Source organism: Eucalyptus grandis, chromosome 8 (assembly GCF_016545825.1).
Source record: "Eucalyptus grandis isolate ANBG69807.140 chromosome 8, ASM1654582v1, whole genome shotgun sequence".
NCBI classification, from domain to species: Eukaryota; Viridiplantae; Streptophyta; class Magnoliopsida; order Myrtales; family Myrtaceae; genus Eucalyptus; species Eucalyptus grandis.
Genome location: NC_052619.1, coordinates 64832014 through 64839063, shown reverse-complemented (window position 1 = coordinate 64839063; position 7050 = coordinate 64832014). Strand labels below are relative to the sequence as shown.

Genomic DNA, 7050 nt, shown 5'->3' with positions numbered 1-7050 from the left:
CTTGATTTGATTGGCAAAAAGACCCTACGTTGAGAATCTGATGAACTGTTCTCTTCTAAACTAAATGGGAGTGATCCAATGGTATGACTTTTGCTCCAATCCTTTCACTCCACGAGATTAGTGTGGGTTTTCCTCTTCCCTAGCTCATCACACTCTAGTTCCAATTTGCAATCTAAAAGAGTAAAAACAATTATAGTCAAGTTCTACTTTCCATGACTAAAAAAAAAAGATTTGAAATATTTCGACTTTCTATTCATATCCAGATGGGATTTTCCAATCAAACAACTTCAACTTGTGTGAAATCTTCATCATCGTCTATATATTACAACACTTTATCTTCCTCTTCCTAGATTCTCCAACATTGTGGAAAGAAGGTGCATGGGGAGAAGATGATCAGATAGGAGAGCCTATGCAAGGTCTTCCATTATCTTTAGGGAAGATTATTGCAAAAAGAATGCAACATAATCTCCAAAGAAAGATGAACATATGTGGTGTCGCGACCTAACTTCGAGTGAACCATCTAGAGTTTGGCTAATAGATTACTAAGCCTAAACTTAGATCGGACTCTCTCAAACCCATACCAATTCACGACTTATGTTCAAATTCTTAACATGCAAATGATTTTTCAATTAAGAGTCACCACTAATTTATTTTTGGTGGGTCGATTAGAAACCCAAGCAAAATAACAGGCAGAAGAACAGCACAAGTGCCATAACTTGGCACGCCGGGACACTTAAGTGCCATAACTTCCAAACGGTACACTTAAGTGCCACTTTTTTTTTCGAGTGGGACACTTAAGTGCCACCTCCGCGACCCTTGCCGGAAATCCTACGTGGCAATATTTTATTATTATTTTTTGCCTACGTGGCTCGCCGGAGCTCCAAATCAGCATAAAAATTAACAAAAAAATTTTTTAAAAAGAAAATTTTAAAAATTTTAATTTTAAAAATTTTTAAAAATTTAAAAAAATAAGAAAATTTAAAAAAATTTAAAATTTAAGAATTTAAAAAAAAAAAGTGGGGGAGGTCGAACGGGCGGGCCGAGGGGCGAGCCCTCGCCGCCGCCGCCGCCTCCCCGCCGTCGCCGCCTCCCCGCCGTCGCCGGCCCTTGCCGGCGACGGAGAGGGGAGGGTCGGTCGGGGTCGCCGGCCCCCGGCCGACCGACGGCGAGGGCTGCGAGCCCTCGCCAAATCGCGGCGAGGGCCGCGACCCTCGCCCCCATCCAGGCGAGGGCTCGCGGGCCCTCGCCGCCTGGCCGACCGGCCCCCGGGCCGTGGCCCGCGACCCCGGCCGACCCTCCCCCTCCGTCGCCGGCCCTTCCCGGCGGCGGGGAGGCGGCGAGGGCCCGCGACCCCTCGCCGGATGGGCAAGGGTCGCGGCCCGCGCAGATCTAGGGCGAGGGTCGCGGCCCTCGCCAGATCGGCCGAGGGCTCGCGGGCCCTCGCCACCTCCCCCGCCGCCGGGAAGGGCCGGCGACGGAGTGGGGAGGGTCGGCGAGGGCCCGCGAGCCTCGCCCGGATCTAGGGCGAGGTCACGGCCCTCGCCGCGCTTCGGCGAGGGCTCGCAGCCCTCGCCGTCGGTCGGCCGGGGACCGGCGACCCCGCCGACCCTCCCCCTCCGTCGCCAGCCCTTCCGGCGACGGCGGGGGAGGCGGCGACGGCGGGAGGCGGCGGCAACGAGGGCTCAGCCCTCGGCCGCCCGTTCGACCTCCCCCACCTTTTTTTTAATTTTTAATTTTCTTAATTTTTAAAAATTTTAAATTTTTCTTAATTTTTTAAATTTTTTGAATACTTTATAATTTAATTAATTTTTATATTATTATTTACACGTAGGCACGAAACGGCGTCGTTTTGCGTTTTCTCGCCACGTCGGCGTGCAAAACGACGCCGTTTTGGACTAAACTCGCCGGAAAATTGCCACGTCAGCCATTTGGCCGGATTTTCGCCGGAGTGGCACTTAAGTGTCCCATTTTACTCCGATGATGGCACTTAAGTGTACCATTTTAAAGTTATGGCACTTAAGTGTCCCGGCGTGCCAAGTTATGGCACTCCGGTGTCCTCACCTCCAAAATAACATGAGATTTATTTTACTCCTACGAGCTAGAGATTGTGAGTTCGGGGACTTGATTACGCTATATTTCTCTAATGCCCTTTCGATACCTTTCTCTTTTATTTTGAAAAAAAAAAAAAAAAAGAGAGCAGTCAAGATGGCAATATAAATGCTTGATGGGCTAGGTGAAACGATCTTGATTTAGGGAGGGAGGGAGGGAGGGGAGAGAGGGAGCGTTGGCTGAAGCAGATAAAAGAGGCAGAGCATAACATCGAAGAGGTGAAGAGGCAGTCTAGCTTTCATGGTGAAACTTTATCGTAATTAGCTGAAATTTTAGTGTGTTGTTTGTGAAATCAAAATCTACAAATTGATCAGTTTCGTTAGTAAAATGCATCTCTAAATTGTCTCTCAACTTATTTGGCAGTGATTAGAATTTTTCTTGCTTCTTTGTTAATTTACCTCTGTGGTGATGATATATAATTGTTTTGCTGATATGAACGGTCCAAGTTGTGTGCATATTTGCGCATATTTGCTAGCATGTAAAGATTTTATCCCTTTTTCTTAATATGAATTCTTTTATTGTAAGAAAATATGAGTGATATATTAAAAACTAGACAATTATTTTGTATTTAAGTTTAGAAGGTAAGACATGGGAACAAGTCCAGTTTCAAGTTCCGATGGAAATCTTATTTCCCAGTTACATATTTTTTGGAACACGTACTATAGAATTCAGTTCTCAGTTCCCAATTCCTAGGTGGGAACCGAATTGGATTGGGAATCAAGAATCGAGAAGGGGAGAACCGGACTAGGAAGCAGACATGAAAAGGCTTGATGTATGAATGTTTGCTCTAATTAATTCCAATACCTTTAATGCATGTATCTCACTCTAAACGCAAGGAGGTGAAAGTAAAATGCTCACCCCGTGGTCTAAAGTTCCACACCGTACTAGAATAGATTTGTTTTATGTACTCATGCTTGATTTGATTGGCAAAAGGACCCTAAGTTGAGAATCTGATGAACTGTTCTCTTCTAAGCTGAATGGGAGTGATCTAGTGGTATGACTTATGCTCCAATCCATTCACTCCACAAGATTAGTGTGGGTTTTCCTCTTCCCTGGCTCATCACACTCTAGTTCCAATTTGCAATCTAAAAGAGTAAAAACAATTATGGTCAAGTTCTGCTTTTCATGACTAAAAAAAAAAAAAAAAAAAAAGATTTGAAATATTTCGACTTTCTATTCATATCCATATGCGATTTTCCAATCAAACAACTTCAGCTTGTGTGAAATCTTCATCATCGTCTATAGATTACAACACTTTGTCTTCCTCTTCCTAGATTCTCCAACATCGTGGAAAGAAGGTGTTTGGGGAGAAGATGATCAAATAGGAGAGGCTATGCAAGGTCTTCCATTATCTTTAGGGAAGATTATTGCAAAAAGCATCCAACATAATCTCCAAAGAAAGATGAATATATATGTGGTAAGGTCTTTTAATAACTATTCTAGTTTAATTAATAGTAATTTTAATTTAAAACTATTATTATTATGTAGTTAACTATGTTTGTTGTTTCTTTTAATTTTAGGTGGTTAGAATTTGGAGGGATTTTTTGTGAATAATTGATGACTGAATAATTTAGATTTTATGTTACATGTTTTGAATTTTTTTTCGTTTATTTTATTTTACGTGTCCATCTTTTTATGAATTGTTACTATTGACAAATGGGAATCTTTGTTATTGCATTCATTTTCATTTAGCTTAACTAAAAATGAAACAAAAAAAGGAAAGGAAGAAAAAATTGAAACAAGAAAAGAAGAAGAAATTGACCAGTTCCACCCGATTGACAGGTTTCAGGCGCATGATAGGTTTTAAGGTATGCAAAATAAGTTTCAAAAACTGGGGAATCGATTATGATAGCTTAGGTTCAAGACCAACTGTTTAACTGCTCATTTCGTAATATTTTATCAGGTGATAGTATTGAACCAGTGCAGTTGCAATAATTTGGAGCTGAGTTGATGAACTCTCATTGTCTTTTTCACCCCACGAAAAACACGAAAGAACAAAAAGGACACCTCGATCCCTATTTGAAAACGGCGTTTAGGTTTGGCATCGCATTCAAGATTCTTCACTTGGAATTTCCCTCTCGGAAGCCAATCGCCGAAAGGCATTAATCCGCTCTCTTCAAGGAAAAAAAAATTAGAGAAAGTTCGGCCACAAGAAGAAAGAAACTTTCAGATTCCGACGTGTCGATTAATTTTGGCCTCAACTTACTCGTATGTTCCCCCCATTTCTCTGCTCCCACGTTAACCCAAGATGCCCTGCTCCGTGACTACTGTCCACCAACCGAGTTTCAGCGCTTTACCCAAGTGGTCTTCTTCGTCAAAGATCAAACCTTTGAGGCGGAATCCCACTTTGGCGTTCGATTTCCGCCGCTTGAGATCGATCGACCATGGTGGGTCTGGCGCGAGCGTCCTCGCTCGTGGGAAAGGTGGAGTCTTGAGTCGGGGGCACATGGCCGAGACCGTGAGAGCTGCTTCTTTTGGGAGCGGCAGCGGACGCAGCAAAGATATTAGGATTCTTGAACAGGAAGGTTTTATTGATGGGTCGGCTGGTTTCGCGGCTGGCGGTTTGGAATCGACTCTTAATCGTCTGGTTGATGCCCTTCTCCGTTTGGTCGTTCTTGTTTCGAAAGTATGCTGATTTCGTTGCCTTTTCTTGCAAAAATTACAGTTTGCGATAGCGTGTCCTGTGTGTTAGGAACGAGGCTTTTGATCGTTACAGTTTCTGGGTTCTTTTAAGCCAAGCTAGTTGCACTAGTTAGGTGGTTAATCTTGTGCTTCCCTGTTTCGTGTCTCTGTTTGCTTGAAATTTTCTGGTGATTGTACTGCCTTATTGGAGTTGAATTGTCAGGCAAAGCTATCATCAATCAAAGCCCGATTAAAGTTGGAAATGAAAATACAGTGTAGAAGAGCAAAGCTCTCCACATGCTTTGCAATGCGTTGGACAGTAATTTTCTTTTTCGTAAAAGAACAGCTTCTTATAGCATGATTGGCTCATCTACTCAGAAAAGCTCAGAATGCCATAGCCAGTCGTATACCTATCGCCCGTGTGTTAACTTCCAAGAAAATCTTTGCTGATGATTGCTGAGCAAGTGGCTCGTTGCTGGCGTTTTTGGTGCCATCATTTTATTGAGGCATGATGCTGAATCTCGGTGGGTTCCCATGGGTTCGGATGTAAATAGCATGCTTTCGGTCGTACTCAAACGAATATTGAATCAAGAAAGGCCAGTGTCCACTGTTCTTTGTTTTAGCCCATGTCGCCTACATAGCTCCCACATGGCATCGGAACATAAGACTCCAAAAATGATGAACCCAGAAACAGAATGAACCGTATGCTAATTTGGTTTGGGCATATTAACGGACACATGGGGAGCAATGAGTTGGGGAGCAAATATTGACCTGTTCCAAGCTCAAGCGCACACCCAAACTCAAAAGTACTCAACAAGCGACATTCGGATTCAACAAAACCAACTCATTCAAGTCAAGAACAAGAGAAATGGAGTCGACTCTCACCTCGCTCAAAACAGGAAAGATCAAGCAGGGCAAAGAGGTTCATGGAATTAGCCTCCACCATGGGGGTTCCTACCCGGCCCGGAGACTATGGCTAGAGGGCGAGCCCTAGACGAATCAGGCTACAGTCGGCCGCCTTAGTGCCTCCGAGCCAAGATCCTGGGGGTAAGGGCCAGCTCTCTCTCTCTCTCTCTCTCTCTTACTCTTGGCTCCCTCTCCAGCCTATCTTCTTCTCTCTTTCACTCCTTCAGCAAACGTCCAGCCATCTCAAACGCTTCATCTAATTTCTTTTAGGTATGCAGCTGTAGAGCTCCTAGACATCACTTTGACTCTCTGATTAATGCATCTCCTGGCCTCATAATCGAATGGATATATTTCCTTTGACCCGCAGGACAATGATGGGACCCCTCCTCCCAGATTGGTGGCCCATCTGCGCTCCTTTGCAAGCTTCGCTTGGAGGGAGGAACATCGAAGTAGAGCTTGCCGCACAGAATTCAACGCGTCCAGACACCATCGGCATTGCTCACCGGCGGAGAGGATGACGAAGCCGCGGGATTAGCTAAAGGCAGCGTTGACATTTCTGCGCAAGCAAGAGAGAGAAAAAGTTTGGGTCTCCAAATGAGTTCTCCCCTTTCCCACGTTCTTCTTCTCTCCTCTTTCACTCCTTTCTTCTCTCCAGCGAAACACCCCCAGCCAACCTCCCTCTTTAGCTCTTCCAGCTGGGTAAGGATAAGCAATTCCTAGTTCCATACAAATATCACTTAAAACTTGAAACATATTCATTGGAATGAGTTCCGAGTTCCTCATTTTTTTGACAAAATTTACTCTACATATCGTGAAACCCGAAACCTACCACCTTACAGGTTTCAAGATTGGTTTCAAAATATATCCAAATTCCACTCATACAATTAATTAAACGATTACAGTGAATTAGAATTAGTACTTGCTCACTACACACAAAAAATATGAAACATTAACAAAATAAAAGTTTCAGTTATAAAATGAAAGTTTAGACTAATGATTCCAAATTATATACTCATTATCGAACGCAATAAAATACTGCAAAATCGCACAAAGATATAAATAAATTAATAAAGCACAAAAACTTATTATAAATTTCATTAACCTAAAACTTGAAACTTACCCATCAAATAAATAAATTTTCTACTTTTTGGAGCCTAAAATTTATTATGCATACTTTTCCAACAACTGAGTTTTCTATTCTTTCCGCTGGCCTTGCTTTTCCATAAGCCAGCTCACCTACTCCAGAAGGTCTGGGTACGCTCGCGTCGCTTGCTGGTGGCTCCTCACCCTCGCTCACGGACGGACGCCTCTTTTGCTCGGTCGCCCACGTCACTGTTGTCTCTCCCCTCTTTCAGAGATGCGAGTCTATGCTAGGGGAAGAGAAGAGAACGAGGGTTTTTTTTTTCAAAACCC

General features: G+C 43.5%; 1 long non-coding RNA gene across 1 annotated transcript; it reads left to right on the top strand.

Annotated features, from left to right (window-relative positions):
• The first annotated feature begins 4176 nt into the window (after positions 1 to 4176).
• On the top strand, positions 4177 to 6433 carry LOC120286803. Its single transcript, XR_005545513.1, has 2 exons — positions 4177 to 5778; positions 6005 to 6433. It is a non-coding gene; the product is annotated as an uncharacterized LOC120286803 (long non-coding RNA).
• The last annotated feature ends 617 nt before the right edge of the window (positions 6434 to 7050 follow it).